This window comes from Delphinus delphis, chromosome 1, assembly GCF_949987515.2.
Source record: "Delphinus delphis chromosome 1, mDelDel1.2, whole genome shotgun sequence".
Taxonomy (NCBI): domain Eukaryota; kingdom Metazoa; phylum Chordata; class Mammalia; order Artiodactyla; family Delphinidae; genus Delphinus; species Delphinus delphis.
The window spans coordinates 68,401,721-68,421,240 of NC_082683.1; the positions used below are offsets into that span (position 1 = coordinate 68,401,721).

The 19,520-nt window shown below is 35.2% G+C and overlaps 1 protein-coding gene across 4 annotated transcripts in view; it reads right to left on the reverse strand.

The window, feature by feature from the left end:
* ADGRL4 (adhesion G protein-coupled receptor L4) overlaps nt 1-19,520 on the reverse strand; it is a 121,936-nt gene that overhangs the window by 10,010 nt on the left and 92,406 nt on the right. The window lies entirely within an intron of this gene.

Consider the following 19,520-nt stretch of genomic DNA (forward strand, 5'->3'; position numbering starts at 1 on the left):
TTTTTCTCAATAATTGATGAAGCCATCTATATGCTGATGTCAGATCTCACCAGAAAGAATGAGAAAATTTCTCTTACAGCACTTTTAGTCTCATGCTTTAATTTTTCATATATATCAAACAGGATCTGGTTCATTTAAGAATGTGTCATGATCACAACTGCTATATCCTTTCAAATAGTTTTATTACCTTTAAATTAACTGGCCTAGAACAAAACTGCTTCTGCCAAGGACAAAAGGTGGGTTTCTACTGGCTTACCAAGAGGCCATAAAAAAAGACCCATTCTCAATCCCTAGGCCACTGCAGAGATGGCTGAGTAGCTTTTAATTTAAGCTTTAAAGTGAAAAGATATAATCTATTAAATAAAAAAATTGTCTACTAGCTAGATTGGAATTAAGTAGTTAGAGTTTTGTCTTCTGTCTGATTGTTTTTTTAAATTATTTCCCAGCTGGAATCACTTCTTTACATGCCTTAGTTACAGTATATTCATATAGTATTGGGGTATGTGGTAAGTGGAATAATATGCCTCTTCCAAAAAAAAATGTCTACTCCCTAATGTCTGGGACCCTGTGAATATAGCAAAAGGGATTTTACAGATAGAATTAAGGTTATAATTCTATCCTTAGGATAGAAAGACTTTAGGATAAGAAAGTTATCCTGGATAAAATAACGGCTCAATGTAAATATGTGAGCCCTTAAAAATGAAAGAGGAAGGCAGAAAAGATTCAGCAGAGATGCCACAGAAGGCAGGAGAGATGAGGCATAGTGAAGGTCTGAGAGACGGAAGACCAAAGCGGGCCATGTGTCAGGAAATGTGGGAGGCTTTACAGAGTGAGACTGACCTCTGTCTAACAGTCAGCAAAGAAATCAATCGCATGAAACTGAATTTGGCCAACAATCTGAATAAACACAGAAACAAATTCTCCCCCAAAGCCTCCAGAAGAGCTGACGCCTTGATTTTAGCCCAGTGAGACTCTGAGCACAGGAATCATCTGAGCTGCACTGTGCCCAGACCTCTGACCTACCGCACTGTGAACTCACAGATTTGGGGTGTTTTAAGCCACTAAGTTTGCAATAATTTGTTATGACAGCATTAGAACACTAATACAGGGTGTTTCTATTGCTAATTATAGAGGTATAGATATGAAACACCCTATAATTATAGTGTTTCTTATTTTTAAAATAAAAATTTTGAATCCAGCTTAAAATAAATATTAATTTATCAATAACTCATAAATATTATTGATGTTCCAGATATTTGATGGGTAGTCAATTATATGAAAGCATTTATTATTTGTGGATTCTGCTTCTGTGTTTCCTAAAATAAAAAGATCAAGACAAGTTATAACTCGTAAAAGACTTCCTTTCCAGCAAGTCACAAATGCAGTTTGTACTTTCAGGTACCTGTCACATTTTCTTCATTATAATACCTGCCCTTATAGGCCTTTCTCATAGTGCTGCCAGATTAGTAAATAAAAATATAGGATGCCAGTGAAAGTTGAATTTCAGATAAACAACAAATTAATTTTTTAGTATAAGTATGTTCCATACAATATTGGGGACATGCTTATACTTAAAAAATAATTTTTTGTTTATCTGAAAGTCAAAGTATGTGGGCACTCGGACGTTTGTTTGACAACTCTGACTTCTTAGCTTTCAAGTTATTTTCACATCTGATCTTTTTCATACTCTGAGGGCACTGACTTCTTAGTAGAAAACCCCAAGGACATTATCCTCTCGATGAAGGCTGATCTATAACTGTTTGAAAAGAGATCTCAAAAGAAGAGGGGGTCAATTTTCAGAAGTTGCAACCATTGTGGAGCCTGAACATGTGTGTATGTGCTAAGACTGATAAAATACCTTGAAGGTATATAGTGGCTGAAAGCACATATAAAAGGTTTGAGCCCGATAAAGAATATACCCAGACTCGGCAGAACTCCCCCTGGAAAGCCCAAGATCTGCATGGTGAAGCTGTGCCAGGAAGCAATGGATTGGGTTGGCACCTGTTAAACGCTTTTTGCTAATAAATTAATATTTAGAAACTAAATTTCCAAAGTTTAGATGCGAAATTGCTTTAATATAAATTTAGGGAAAACCCACAGAAATTATGACGCTACCGTGTTTGTTGACCTTTTGTCAGAACTGTGGAGTGGAATAACTTTTCCTCTCCATATACCTCCATGACACTGCTAGGAAGCATCTCTCTCCTAACATCACGAGCCTCATCTTGTTTAACATTCCTGAGGCTCAGAACTGAGCAGCTTGGGAATATCTACAGAGCTAAGAGATGCTTCTCTCCTGAAATTATTAGCACCTGGCTCAGGAGGGCATAGACTACAGAGAAATGGGAATGTAGTCTACAAATTATATGAAAAAAAAAATAATCTGAAACATATGGAAACATCTGAAAAAATCTGAAAACAACATATTTAAGTAGGTTCTAAATATCATGAGAGGAGAGTATCCCTCATAGATTACTCTGGGGTATTAACAGTAATCCTGATACTTCACTAATCAATCTCTTGAGGTTTACACTTTAAAACACAGCAATACTCTCCTACCAGGCCTTGACTGCTTGGATATACAACTGGATGAATAGTTGTTCTGGTATAAAATAGCATTTTTCATGTACTCAATAACTACTATAAAATTGAGGCTCAGATCAATAACAAAAATAATAATAACTAATATTTATTGTTTTCTATGTGCCAGACACTATTCCAAGTTTTCCTTATTTATTCGTTTATTTAACCCTCACATGAACTTTATGGGGTAGGTTTTCTTAGTCTTCTTAATATTATCGTTACAGATGGTCCCTGATTTACGATGGCCTGATTTAGGATTTTTCGACTTTACGGTGGTGTGAAAATGATATGAATGAAGTACAGTTTCAGTAGAAACTGTACTTCAAATTTTGAATTTTGGTTTTTCCCAGTCTTGTGATATATGGTATGATATTCTCTTGATGCTGGGCAGCAGCAGCGAGCCTCAGCTCCCAGTCAGCACCGCTGTCACCAGGGTAAACAACCAGTACACTGACAAATATCTGTACCCATACAACCACTCTGCTTTTCACTTTCAGTACAGTATTCAATAAATTACATGAGATATTCAACACTTTATTATAAAATAGGCTTTGTGTTAAAATATTTGCCCAATTGTAGGCTAATGTAATTGTTCTAAGCATGTTTAAGGTAGGCTAGGCTAAGCTATGATGTTTGATGGGTTGGCTGTAGTAGATGCATTTCGACTTAGGATGGGTTTACTGAGCCATAACCCCATTGCAAGTCGAGTAAGATCTGCATCATTACATTTATTTCACATTTATGGCAACAGAGGCATAGAGAAGTTAAATAATTGGCCCAAAGTGAAACCGTTAAGATGTAGCAGAGCCAAGATTCATACCTAGTAGACAGATTCTACAGTTTATGCTCCTAAGAACTCTGCAAAACTACCAAACTACAGATGAAGGATAGGTAAAGAGAAGTTAAATTGACATCTAAAAGTTTAAGAATTTGTTTAGACATTTATTTATTTTGACTACTAATAGTAACTTTATTTTAGAAACGGTTAAAAGTAGAAGAGGAAAACATTATTGAGTAGTGACTTGGTTAGCTATTAGGCGTTAGTGTTCATTGAACTTAGTCAAGAAACCAGTAACACTGAACAGGATGTAGTGTTTTATGCCAATGATCCCTTAATGAAGACACCTGCCTTCTGTTCTCTGTGGTCAAGGATCTAAGAAAGTGATAGTTTTTCCTGTGCTGGTCAATAACAAAGCTTTATATCCTTTAGAGTTCAAATATGGTTATCGGGTTCATGTCAGTGGTCTAAGTGGAATGCAAAATAATCTATTGTTGCACAGGAAAAACACATTGGAATTCCTATTGATATTTTTCCAAGGAAAAATTAAGGTTTACTACTTAAAATACAAAGGACACTGGTGCCCTCACTTTTTCTACATCACATGTCACACATCAGATATAAGCCATTGGGAGGGATAAGTGCTTGTTACCAAAGGTAGCAGAGTCCCCCCTCTCCTGCTGCGCCCTTTCAGCCTCCTGCAGTGTATGGTATGTGTACCTGCTAGGTGGATTTCCAGATCACATTATGTAGTTTAATAAAGTAACCCTAATAAAATGAAAAAAGTAAGATCTAATGTCTCCAAGTGCAACTCTGGATTAAAATGAATACTGCTAAAGTATACACGAAGGAGAAAATGACACAACTGACTTTTTTCCTACTCCTAGACTGAGTTATTTGCCAGAAAAGTTGCAAGTCCATGTAAGTCAGTCAAGTTAAAATCCACAAATGGATTCAAATTCCAGCTCTGACATTTATTTACTTAATTCCTTGTATTGCATGTTCCTTGTCTGTAAAATATGGATAATATTAGTACTTATTTCACAGGGTTTTTGCATGTATTAAATTACATAATTAATGTAAAGTACTTAGAATAGTGTTCAATATATACATTCCCAACAAACATCAATTATTATCACTAATAGTTATTAATTCATATGGAAAGATGTTATTCCAAATTGTCTCAAATATTTGAAATGTCTAACAATAAATATAGTGAATATTTATTAACAATTGGATAAGCATTATTTTGTGTCATAGTCTCACTGGACCTATAAATAGCACCTTAAAAAAACAGAACTTTTATCTGTCAGTCTTTATTTTAGGCAATATGTCTTCAACAGAAAATTTAAGATCTTTTTTTCCACTTTCAGGATTTTCCTCTAAAATAATGTCAGGAAAATAAATACTTAGATATAATTCAACAATAAGTCAATTCTTTATTGTTCATGTAAACAATTTCTCATTTTTGTTAAAACACTTCTAGGGTAGAATTGAAATTTCAGGGTCAAAAAGCTAGCTATCTTTAAGAATTTTATAGAAAAGGAAGGAGTAACTAACTGTATTTTAAAGGACAATCAATATATAAAATTACCAGATACCTTAATATAAGAAATATATTCTTAATAAATCCAATATGATATTCTAGGATATTTTATGGGAGAGGATAGTTATCGTTTCTTACATCACTCTAGTGTAGAACAGGGATTAGCATACTTTTTCTGTAAAGGGCCAGATAGTAAATAGTTTAGATTTTGAGGGCCATATGGTCTCTATCATAACGACTCAATTCTTCCTACCATTAAAACAGCCTTACAAAAATATACAATGAAGAAAAGACAGCCTCTTCAATAAATGGTGCTGGAAAAACTGGACAGCTATGTGTAAAAGAATGAAATTAGAACACTCCCTAACACCATACACAAAAATAAACTCAAAATGGATTAAAGACCTAGATATAAGGCCAGACACTATCAAACTCCTAGAGGAAAACATAGGCAGAACACTCTATGACATAAATCACGGCAAGATCCTTTTTGACCCACCTCCTAGAGAAACAGAAATAAAAACAAAAATAAACAAATGGGACCTAATAAAACTTAAAAGCTTTTGCACAGCAAAGGAAACCATAAACAAGACAAAAAGACAACCCTCAGAATGGGAGAAAATATTTGCAAATGAAGCAACTGACAAAGGATTAACCTCCAAAATTTACAAGCAGCTCATTCAGCTCAATATCAAAAAAACAAACAACCCTATCCAAAAATGGGCAGAAGACCTAAACAGACATTTCTCCAAAGAAGATATACAGATTGCCAACAAACATATGAAAGAATGCTCAACATCATTAATCATTAGAGAAATGCAAATCAAAACTACAATGAGGGCTTCCCTCGTGGTGCAGTGGTTGAGAGTCTGCCTGCCGATGGAGGGGACACGGGTTCGTGCCCCGGTCCGGGAAAATGCCACATGCCGCGGAGCAGCTAGGCCCCTGAGCCATGGCCGCTGAGCCTGCGCGTGCGGAGCCTGTGCTCCGCAACGGGAGAGGCCACAACAGTGAGAGGCCCACGTACCGCAAAAAACCAAACAAACAAATAAACAAAATAAACACAAAAAAACTACAATGAGATATCATCTCACACCGGTCAGAATGGCCATCATCAAAAAATCTACAAACAGTAAATGCTGGAGAGGGTGTGGAGAAAAGGGAACCCTCTTGCACTGTTGATGGGAATGTAAATTGATACAGCCACTATGGAGAACAGTATGGAGAGTTCTTCAAAAATTAAAAATAGAACTACCATACGACCCAGCAATCCCACTACTGGGCATATACCCTGAGAAAACCATAATTCAAAAAGAGTCATGTATCACAATGTTCATTACAGCTCTATTTACAATAGCCAGGACATGGAAGCAACCTAAGTGTCCATCGACTGATGAATGGATAAAGAAGATATGGCACATATATACAATGGAATATTACTCGGCCATAAAAAGAAACGAAATTGAGTTATTTGTAGTGAGGTGGATGGACCTAGAGTCTGTCATACAGAGTGAAGTAAGTCAGAAAGAGGAAAACAAATACCGTATGCTAAGACATATATATGGAATCTAAAAAACAAACAAAAAAAACAGTCATGAAGAACGTTGGGGCAAGACGGGAATAAAGACGCAGACCTACTAGAGAATGAACTTGAGGATACGGGGAGGGGGAAGGGTAGGCTGGGACAAAGTGAGAGAGTGCCATGGATATATATACACTACCAAATGTAAAATAGATAGCTAGTGGGAAGCAGCCGCATAGCACAGGAAGATCAGCTCGGTGCTTTGTGTCCACCTAGAGGGGTGGGATAGGGAGGGTGGGAGGGAGGGAGATGCAAGAGGGAAGAGATATGGGGATATATGTATATGTATAACTGATTCACTTTGTTATAAAGCAGAAACTAACACACCATTGTAAGGCAATTATACTCCAATAAAGATGTTAAAAAAAAAATAACAGCCTTAGACAATACTGAAACAAATGAATGTGACTGTATCCCAAAAAAACTTTATTTATTAAAACAGGCTATGGCTATTGTAGACTCCTGGTCTAGAATCCAAGATCCATAAGGGTAAGGACTTTTTAATATTTTATTCACTGATGTATTCCCAAGGTATAGCACAAAGTCTGACATATAAAAGATGCTCAATAAACATTTGTTGAATGAATAAGAGGATGAAGAGTGGTATGCCCCCATCCCAGGTATCCTTAATGGCTTATGTAAAGGAACATTCAACCATTAATCTGACTAAACATTTAAAAATTTATATTTTGTTACATCTTGCAGATTTTGACAAAACAATATCTCACTAGAAATCTATAATCTGTAGATAGATATACCAATGGAAACTGAGAGAAATAGTTATCAAAGTATAATGACCCTCTAGGAATAATTTTGAGAAAAGGGAAAGAATTAAGTTACATCTCCTTCATTTTATGAATGGATACCTTGGGATATATGCAACATTTTGCATCTAAGAGAAACCACAGACCTATGGACTTTATGAGGTATATTCATTAATCAGACTTGGGCACACAAAAGTCTTAATCAACAAGTGGGCAGAAAACTGCCTCATTAGGAAAATATCTGCCCACATCCCCCCTGAGGTAATAGTTAAATAATTGCTCTATTTTATTACGGCTAAAATTCCATAGCAATATATAATCATCTTATGAATTAAAAAAATATTCACACTTCATATGTTTAATATGTTTCCACTGGGAATATTTTAATAGTTGGATATTTTCAATGTTTGAAAGAATAATTTACTAGTCTCCAGACAGAATTAAAAGGTGGAGAGAACTAGAAATTTATAAACACGAAGGGTAAAGTGGCCTCCGTGGGTGTAAGTGAATTTCATGAGCTTATTTTTATGGCTGGTTTCAACTGCAGATGGTTATAAGCCATAGAAAGATACTAGAAAACAAAGGTGAAGGAGAAAAACTATATGTGAAGAGTATTTACAACAATTGTTCGGTTTAATGTGACAATGAAAACTGAATAATGAAATTTAAGATATAAGCAAGGAAAAATGTTCCTTGTATATGCTTACTGTATAAAATGAGGATAGAGGTTAGTAACAGTTAAAAAGTTTATACAAACATATAAATCATTAAGCTGTTATTTAGCATCTGATAGAACTTTAACAATTAAATTCAAAGATGTATCTAGTTATCACCAATATAAAAGATAAAAATAGAAGAGGGACATAAGACTGTCCCCCAAATTATTAAAAGTTTTCCTTTTTTAACTTTTAAAGGATGTTTTTATCTTTTTAATTTTGTTTCTTTTTTTTTTTTAACCGTAACTCTGTATATAGAGTTGGCATTGCTATCCTCATGTACATATTAGAAATCCAGGGCATAGAAAGGACTCCATAATATGTGCTTTTTACTAATCATACTACTTTTTAAAAACTCTGACATTATTTGGCTAGGATCTCATTCTATTCAGTTAAACCTAAAATGCCAATGAATATAGATCTAGGTAGATAGATAGATATAGCAATTATTCCTAAGGTGAAAAGAAATAAAGTAAAAAATGAATGAAATAATGCCATTTGCAGCAACATGGATGGACCTAGAGATTATCATACTAAGCGAAGTAAGCCAGACAGAGAAAGAAAAATATACAATACCGATTATATGTGGAATCTAAAAAAAATAAAAGATACAGATGAACTTATTTACAAAACAGCAAGAGACACACACACAGAAAACAAATTTATGGGGGAGGATAAATTAGGAGGTTGGGATTAACATATACACACTACTATATATAAAATAGATAATCAACAAGGACCTACTATATAGCACAGGGAACTATACTCAATGTTTTGTAACAACCTATAAAGGAAAAGAATCTGAGTATACACAAATATACATATATATAATATATGTATAACTGAATCACTGTTCTGTACATCTGAAACACGACACTGAAAATCAACTATATTTCAATTAAAAAAGTGATATGCTATAATGACTGCTTCACATGTTATCTCTTCTGAGAAGTCTTCCCCAAATAACCCCATTTCCACGATGATGATTTCTTTCTTTAAATTTCCTTTGGAGAAAAGAATTAACATTTTTGACTAACTACTGTACTTGGTGCATCATTTATTTATTCATCCAACAATATTACTTGAGTGATTACTACTTGGCAAACTTCAAGGATAATATAGTGAGAGAAAATCCATAAGGTTTTACTCTTATAGAGCTTACAGTCTCCTGGGGGAGACAGATACGAATCAGTTATTGATCAGTCATTCAAACTAACTCCCGTGTAATTATAAATAGAGGAAAGCCTTCAAAAAGAAAAAAAAAAAAAAAGACTTCTTTGTAGGCATATAACAAAAACATTCATTATAGACCAGTGAGTCAGGGATGACTTTCCTCAGAAAGTGTTGTTTGAATTGATATCTGAAAGGAGTTAACTGGATGAAGGACAGACAGAGGAAAGCCACGAGGAGTGTTTTAGTGTGGAGATGCTGACATGGGCAGTACATAGAACTTCTGAGAAACTATAAAGCAGCCAATGTTATTAAAACACAAAAGCCCATGGGAGGGTCATGAGAGATGAGGTGGATCAGCAGACAGGGGCCAGAACACGCAGTGCCTGCAAGGGACAGTGTCCACTTTATCCATGTTTGTTGAGGCCCAGTATTTTTTACTCCTGTTGCCCAGTGTTCTGCTCAGTTTAGAATTTACTTGAGTTTTTTGTTTTCATCTTATTAAGATAAGCTCAGATATGTTTGGCAAGCTCCACCTCCAGCTTCTGCCATGGCTCCTGGGGTACCGCGTGAGAATCATGTGTGTAGTGACCATTCTAACTTTCAAATGTGCCTAAATATGGAGGATAACCAGCAATAAGTCACCTCTTTCCAGACCTTATCCAGATATGATGTAAGCATCACCTTTCACCCAAATACGCTCAGGCACAGGTGGCTAAGGACAGCCACCTCCTTCGTGTATCGGGGTAGTGGAAGAAGGATTCAAAATGTCTATCATTGGGAATCTATTATTATCATTCAAAATGTCTATCAGGCACGTGGTGCTCTGTTCCAAGTAAGTGTTACTCTGTAGAAAAATAATTACTTTTGAAAATAGCTTTTTGAATAGAGCTGTCTGGAATACATCCAGACTATCTGTATTCCATATACTGATCTATAGTCTGGTATAGTCAGGATTTCAGGTAGGATTTTTTGATTAGTTGTTAGATATGCTTGGCAAGTATTTAGATAAAGCAATACAAAATGGGGAAAGAGACATCTATAGTAGATGAGATCTCCATCATTTTCAGTGAAAAATAATTTATTTTGACATCTTCACTAAGTAAAACAAAGAATTGAAAGTTTATGAATAATTTTTAGAAGGAATGTAGTTGCTGCGTCTCCGACGACCCACCTTGAAACCATTTGTGGAATCTGGGAGATGGGAACAAGTTTTTCATGGACCTAACAAAGATGTACTCCCTTCGGTCTCTTGGGCAAGGCAAGATGAAAGAATATGTAACAGGGAAACAGCACAGAATGTAAACTTGGAAAGCATGAGCTTGCCTCTACCATTCAGTAGCTGGGTGACCCTGAGTAAACTTCTTAATCTCTATAAGCCTTAAAATAAATTCCCACTTATTTGAAATACAGTCAAAATGGTGGCTCTTACCCAAATGAGTGTGAATGAATCTCTAATGAATAAAGGTTGTGCACTAACACTGAACAACTTGGGCTCTCTTTTTGAACAGAAACCATCAGGAGGCATGTTTTTTTCATCAGAAGGAATTGTTAAATGTTCCTTTCTTGGGAAGCCCTGAAACTAGACACAACATTTTTATATGAGAAACAGAAATCAAGACAGAGCCACGCAGATAGTCCATTCTCTCAGAATGAGTAGTTTATATTTTGCAGAGAGTACTGAAGGGGACAGAGGGACATGATACATACTTACAGGGAAGTTAAATATTTTCAGATGTGTAGAACAAGAGCTCAGCAAATGCTAACAAAGACTGATTCAAATAAGGGCTCACTCTTGTTGCAGACCAACTTGGGTAAGGACGCTGTGTTACACTAAGAGGATGAGCAGAAGTAGAAGAATGATCAGAATATGTAGTGTGCTCTTGGCTAAGGTTAAGGATTTTTATGTATTCTTGCTGAGTAGTAGCTTGAAGATTTCATCTGTTAGCTACATAAGAATGTACATAATTAGCTTTAGTTTAACCAGTTCTCAAGGAATTGGTACACTTCTTTAAAAAGCTATAAATAGTAGAACCCCCATAGGTATTTATAAATAGATAAGTCAAGATTATAGTTACTAGATCTAGTGAAAATCTAGTAAAACATTATCTCTTATTACATGCTATTCCTACCTTAATTTCGATGTATTACTGAAGCTTTTGGGAAGATTAACTGAGATGCTAAAAGGGTTTTGTAAAGATTAAAAGACTACACAAATGTAAAGTGAACAATAATTCTAATTGACTGTCTTGCTCTACCAACATCCCTAGTGTTTCCCTCTCACCATTTCATTATGTAACATCCCTCAATGTAAAGCTGCATTTATACGAAAATACCAGGGATGAATTTCACCTTGGCTGGTGAAATTCTAACTGAGCTAGTTATTTCTTATTGGACTTGAGAGACCCAAGGGGTTTCTTTTTCGATATTTTTTTGGATTGATAAGTTTTATGAAGTTATTCAAATTTTATGAAATTTTTTAGAACAAGTTCCAAGAAGATTATCTGTGAAGGTATTTCTGATAAGAATATAACTCCCATGAATGGGAATACATAGGAAACTACAAATGTATTATTTATGTTAAGTTCTTTTTTAGGACCACTTTTCCTTTTTTAAAATTCCAGCTACCTGTTTCAAGAAGGTCAGAATAATATGAAAAAGTAGCTAAATGTTATAGGCTCTGAAGTTCTTATTAATACATAATATGGAGAAAAGGGTAGAATACTGAAGTGCCTTGAACCAGAGGTCACTAAAGATGCATCTAACAAATATGATGCCATTAAATTAACACATGTAATTAAAATGTTATCCATGTAATTAAAATTGTTATCCACAATTTAAAATTTACAATGAATAGTGTTTCTAATATAACTTCAATGGGGTCATCTAAAGGACATTGCCCAAATTATGATTTTAATTCTCTTCCTTATATTTGTGCCATTTAAAGAAAGCTGCAAATGCACCCCTATAAAAGATACTTAAAAACCAAGTCTACACTAGTAACTCCCAGTCAAGAGATTTAGGAGTATTACCCCCCATGGGACATTTGGTTGTGTCCGGAGACAGTTTTGGTTGTCATACCCAGGTGATGATGGTGGAGCTGGTGGTGATGATAGAAGTCAGAGATGCGGCTAAACTTCCATACAGCACAGGTGCCACAACAAAGATTTGGTCCTATGTGTTAATGATGCCACTGTTGCAGAATCTTGGTCTATCATAATTCTTCCTTTCAGTTTATATATTCCTATTTAGCCATTAGACACCACAGTAGATAAAATTATCTAGTGTTGGCAAAAATGTCAGAAAACAGACATTCTTATATATTGTCAATGGAAGTATCAATTGAAGTAAGTGTTTCGGAGGCAATTTGGAAATTTAAAAATCTGCCTCTACTTGCATTTGTGCCTTTTTTAAAAATTGAAGTTTAGTTGACTTACAATATTACATTAGTTTCAGGTGTACAACAGAGTGATTTGATATTTTTATACATTATGTACTATACAAAGTTATTACAATATTATTGACTATATTCCCTGTGCTGTACATTATACTTCTAAAAAGCACTTCATAACAAATTTATGTAATGGGTATATGTAACTGTATTGAAACGATTCTCTTGCAGTATTATTTGTAAGAAGAAAATCAATAAGAAAGTGATTAAATAAATTAGATCATACTCATAATATGCAATGATAAAAAATGGTAGAATTGTATGTTCTAACAAGGAAGGATGAATATGATACATTGCAGGTTATAAATAATTTGGGTTATTTGAATTTATAATCAAATTTCTTGCTTACATTTATACATATGTATATGCATATTTATGTGTGGTATATATGTATTTGTGTGTGTGTCTGTATGCATAGCAAAGGTCTGGAAAGATACAAAGTAAATATTAAGCAAAAGAGTAGTCAGTCATGAAGAATATGAGTATGTTTTGAAATGTTCACTTTCTACTTTACATACTCTTGTAATATTTGCATTTCTTTCAAGCTTGGGCAATTTGTGAAATTTAAAAAAAAGTAATAAGAATACATCACATAATAATAAATATACATAGACATGGTCTGTCTTGTAAGGCTTATGTGAGGAATTCAGTTTTGAGTAGGTTTTAATAGTTATTTCCTAGTGAAAGGGAATTAAGAGATTGTAGACATAATTTAGAACAATTAGAGGAGACCATCACAAAAAACTGAGTGGAATTCTGGGCAACCTAAAAAGACATGAGTAAAGGAGCAATATAGAAACACTGAATTATAAGAGTTGTGATTTAAATTGAAATGAAAGCTCTCATTATTTAAAGAAAATGCCTTATTTGGACACAGCTTAATTAGTATTTGCCTCAATCCAGCAAATTAAATTCTTCAATACTGAACATATCTATGAGAAACTTCAATTTCTACTTAAAAGTTAAATTATTTTCACAAACTCTTCTTTATATTTGTGTACTTGAATCTAATCATTTGCACAGTTTTAGTTGAAAGAATTCAGCATGAAAGATTAAAAATACTGAAGAAAAGAAATAAATTATGTAAATTATCTTCAGTTTGCAGCTTGCTTTACAAAGATTTAGAAATCTCTTTCTTGTACAGCTCAATCTTTCAAAAGCATGGCTAGGTCTTTTCATGTATAGTTATAATCTTAACATTCTAAATGTAGTGATTCGTAGATAGAATCAGTGGGGTCAGTGGTTCACACTTCAGAATTCTAAGAGATCCTTAATATTAATGAGTAAACACCTGAGGAGTACTTTCATTTGATCAATGCCGAAAATGTTGCTGCTCAAATACCTAAGTAGTTAACACTTAACAGAGTAGATTGAAAGCTTGAATCTTCCTTTGAAACAACATACCTAGGGGTAGAAAAAGCCACCATTGCGAACTAATTCAGTGCTTATTCATTTACATATTATCTTAAAGGCATCATCATTATAACTCCAAACCAGACATGCCCCAGGGCTCCATTCATAAAAACAAGCAAATATCATTTACTGGGAATTGGTTCTTACTCTACAGAAGAAATGCAAGGATTCCATGTAAGAATTAAACCCATTGCCAGTTGTTCGATAAAAATGTCTTTTCCAAGTACAAGTCTTCCCAGATTTATTCAGAGAAAGCTGAGAAAGCAATTTTATCTCTCATTTAAAGCCAGGCATAACAAAGTCACCACTAATTATCTATTTAAATTTGAAGGCTCACTTACTTTTTTATCTTTATTCTGGAAAGTAAATACTATTTATTCTATTAAATTTCTATTGCTTCTCTTTAAGACATTTCACACTTTGTTTCATTTCAGTTAACGTTTTCCAGCAGAGTGTACTAGAGACTTCTAACAAATTCCATGTACAAGCACGGTTATCATAATAATATCTTGCTATAATTAAACAAATGCTGTCATATCTTCACCAATATTTAAAAAATTAGGACCTATGCTTATATATATGTATACAGACACACACAGACACACACACACACACACACACACACACACACACATTATACTGGCCGAACATATAGTACCTTGCATACAAAATTTTGCTGTGCAAATTATGGTTTTAAAATTAGTGTTTTAACTTAATTTTTAATATAAAGGTAAAGCTAAGAAAGCCAAAGATTGTCCTCCAAATTATTGTGTATTTTCCTTTTTTAATTTTTAAAGAATAGATGCTTTTTCTAAAAAAATTGTTTTGTATTTACTGTATCTTTGCTGTGTTGGGCTGGCATCATTATCTTTATCTTACATGTTAGGAATCCAGAACACAGAACAGTCATATAGCTTAAGAAAGATCACAGGGTGTTTCTTCTTGCCTTATTTATTACCATGGTCTTTATTAATGGATCAATTAAAATACACAGATAATTATTAAGGATTTGCTACCATCTGTGTTCTGGGGTGATCAGTAAGAGGGCTGGTAGTTTTACAGTGTAGAGTCCACTCATACATAGAGAATGCATTGTGAATGTGGCTGTGTAGAAAATTCGTTTGCAACTCATTGGGCTGTGGCCCCTAAGGTCATGCAATAAGTGGCATTGATTATTGAACAAGTTATGGTCTGTGAATCAAGAGACTCACAGCTCTATGTTGGGTATTTGGATGTGGGAGATGAGTAGTGTAATGCAGACAGAAAATTATCATGTGAAACAAAACAAAGCATTAAAAGTACTATTTCGGGTTTGACTCAGAATTCCATGGGAGCAGGTTGAAGAAAGAGATTAGCTACAAATCTGGAAAGGTTTTCATGAAGTTGTGCAGTAATTAATGATAAGATTTCAGGCAGCAGAGTTTTACACAAGGTTGTAGGATTATTGAGTGCAAAGAACCAAGAAAATATCCAAGGAACGGCAAATATTCTAAAGAGGATAAAGCTCTTAGGTGAGTTGTTTTGTGGAGATATGCAGTGTAAGAAAAGGCTGAAAATAGGCAGGGTTCAGCTAAAGTACTGAGAACCTTATACACCAACCTATGGTATTTGGACTATAGGCAATGGGGAACTATCGGCAACGGGATGAAGAAGGTAGGTCATAGACTCAACTTCATGAACGTGAGTTCCAGCTCAGGTACTTACTAATTGTTCGGCAAACTGTGTAACCGCTCTATGCCCCAATTTCTCCAACTTCAAAATAAAATAAACCACACACACACACACACACACACACACACACACACACACACACATTTTTGAGTTGTTGAAGGATTAAACTAAATGTGCTAATATATGGAGAATGTTTAGCTTAGTACCAGGAATATACAAGAGCTTAATATTAATGTTCTTATTTTTCTTATTAATTGCTCTCATTATGTGAGCTGAGTTTGGAGCAGTTTATTCTGGATAGATTAAAATGAAATGGTACAGAATGGCAGCAGAAACACAGATTAGAAGGCAACTGAAAAAGTGGCAAGTTAAAATGAAAAGGTGAGCTTTAGATTAAGACAGAACTAGTTTAAAGTTCTAGCCTCATTATTTATTTGTAGATTTCAGTGCCTTGGGCCAATCACCTAACATTTTGAATCAAATTCTATTTTTCATAAAATGGGATGATGACAATGTAGGTGATTTAAGGAGACTGAGTATTGAACTATTAGCTGTCTGTTTTTAAAATTAGTAGCTGCTCAACAAACTGTGAATTTAAAAAAATCCCTATTATTGTTATTAATACTATAATCTTAGTAAGGAATAACAATGACTCAAAGGGATAAAAAAGGCCTGACTGTGAAAGTAGAGAAGAAATGGATAAGTTTATGGAGGTAAAAATTTGGTAAATAGTTAATGACATGTAGACTAGGGAGTGATGAGTCTATGAAAAGATGATTCTTGAATATTCTTAATAAAAGACAGATTATGATAATTTTGTGATTTCTGGTACTGCCTTATTTACATTTTTTCTGTGCCCTTTGTTTTCCTTCAAAAGGAATCTGGCACGCTTACAGGGCTGCTTGGGAGATACTTAAGTTCACACTAAGAATCCACTTTATGGAAAGTATACTCTGCTTCTCTCCCCATCCACAAACGAGTTCCTCATCTCCATGACGACTTCCTCTTCCACATCTCACTGGTATCACTTATATTTTATTATATGATATTCTTTGTCATTTGTTTCATCTTGCTTTCTCCTCATTGATACTATAGTGGGCAGGGGGTAATTCTTATATTTCCTTTGTGCTCCCATCATGCCCAGACCACCCAATTAACATGGTGACCTTAATGATATGGACTGGCATCCTGTCCTACCAGAATATCCCCAAACATAGGATGACAATTTTCAATTCAGTAAATCTGTATAGATGACTGTTGGGGTGGCATGGTTGATTCTAGGATATGTTCCTTCACTGGTAAAGCTCAGCTCCTCTGCTGCTGGGGGCTGGAAGGGTCTGATCAGCTCTTTTGGATGGAGAGAGCTTCACGACATCACTTTGGTTTAGGTTGGTTCTTACTACTGCCGGTAATCTTGGCTTATGTGATGGCTTACACTTAGATGGTATATGTGATTTTTTTTAGTGTTTATAGTATTTCATTTCCATCTTGGCCCCTTCCATTTTTCAGAGAGGGCCAGCCACGCCACCATTCAACATCACCTGTGCTCAGCCTATTTTCTTGCTGTGTATAACTTCACTTGAGCTGACAACCTTCTGGGCAGCACTACAACTTTTCTTCCCCTCTCTAACTTTTTTGTGCTTATAGGATAGCTGAAGCCTTTGTGCGTTCGCCCCGTCATTTTATTCCCAGGCACACTCTATAATAATCCTTTTCCTCCCTGCTGTCAAGGGGATAGTCCAATAAGCATGCAGCCTGCAGAAAACTAAAAGCAAGTCTAGGCTCTATGTTCACACTTGACCCAAAGTCAGGGGACATATGTCAAGCTGTCATAAAAATTGTTCATATATTGCTCTTGTATATCAAGGAGACATGAAAATTCCACAGTCACATCAATCCGGGATCAAGATGAGAGTTTTACTCTTACTATTTCTGATTGCATTCTTTACAGACCTTTTGGAGTACTCCTTCACAATTTGAACTTGTCTTCATGGAGATGGGGGAGTACTTTTTTTTTTTTTTTGACTGACAGGGTAAGGAAAAGCTTTTCATAGAGAACAGTGCACTCCTTCAAAGGCCAAGGACTCCTAACTCTGAGACACGACCCTCTCAGCCCCACTCTTTAGTCCCCTTACTGGGCTACAGCTGGTCCTACTGTTTCTTTGAAAGACCCACGGGAAGTGTCAGGTCCAAACTATTGGTGGCTCTTTTTCAAATGTCTGGGTGCTCAATATTTCTTTTACTTTATCTTTGAATGCAATACTATTCTGGGACAACAGGAGAACTTTTACTTAATGTTGTATCATGCACCTGAATAACAATAATAATAATAATAGTAATAATAGGCCAGCATTAGCACAGAAATCCAGAGATCACTAGAGTAAAGGAATTCACTTTCATTCAATAATTAAAGAATTTCTGCTGTTTTCAAAGATATAAAAAAGATAAACAGTATTCAGTTTTAGACTCAACCAAAAGGCCTTAACCATTTCTTAAGTAGCCTGACCCTCTAGTTAAATGAATGATCATCATACAGAAACCATATGGAAGATATATTGGTTCATTAATTTCAGACTAGGACAGTGTGACATTGTTCATTTAGGCTTCTAGGAAAGTTTACAGGACTCATTTTTAGATAAGTCCATCTAAAGTCTGTCCATCTTACTATAAGATAATCCAAAGTTATCTTTTCCCTTATAGAAGCAAAAGTAAAAAAAAAATAATTTCAGGGAACACTTTCTATTTCTTACTTTAGAGAAATATGCTCCTATTTTTCCTGTTTTCAGGAACTTTCTAGCCCACTACTTTCCTCTAAACTCTAAGAATCACTGATCCAAAGAACTTTCACTTATACAAAACAATAATGAGAGATGGTCCACTCTGTAGAGAAGGAATCAGTAAAATTAGAAAATTTAGACAGTGCTTTCACACAAAATACTCATATCAGGGCAACGCATGAAAATATATGGATGGGACACATTCAGCCTCTATTCTCATGTGGATTGAAAATTTTGGAATTCTAAATAAACTAACTCTGAAACTGTTTTAGCTGAAATCTTGCCAATGTTTTCTTTTTATATTACTAGATTCACTGTGAGAATTATAAACAATTTTCTGTGATGATTAGGAAATACAGTTACTGAATGCACTTTATTTCACCCACACCATTAAAAAGTAAACCTTGAAGAAAATTCTCTGCTTTGCATTTCAAGTCTTTCTCCATTTAGCAGCTTCCTCACACCCATAAAAACACATGGGGGAGGGTCTTCCCTGGTAGCGCAGTGGTTGAGAGTCCACCTGCTGATGCAGGGGACACGGGTTCGTGCCCCAGTCCGGAAGGATCCCACATGCCGCGGAGCGGCTGGGCCTGTGAGCCATGGCCGCTGAGCCTGCACGTCCAGAGCCTGTGCTCCGCAACGGGAGAGGCCACAACAGTGAGAGGCCCGCGAACCACAAAAAAAAACCAAAAAAAAAAAAAAAAAAACACATGGGGAGAGGAAAAAAATTCAAAAAAGATAGCTAGCTGATGGTCAAAACATATGGGACAAAGTTGTCCAAAATACTGTCACAACTCCTCCATTGACAATTCATTCTATTGTAGAGCCTTGTCAGACCTCCCAGATTCATTGACAGACTATTATATTCAGAGAGGCTTTGAAAACTTACGGCACTTAGAAATGCTCTGGAGACACATAAAAATGTCTTTATTTAGAATGGAACATATAACACCTGCCAAATTTGTAGGTTTGAAACCACTTCCAATAAGAATTAAAAGGCCCTCTTCCCAGCTGAAATAGGGCTATCAATACATGACTTGCCTGCTCATGGGAAATAGTGGGTTCTTGT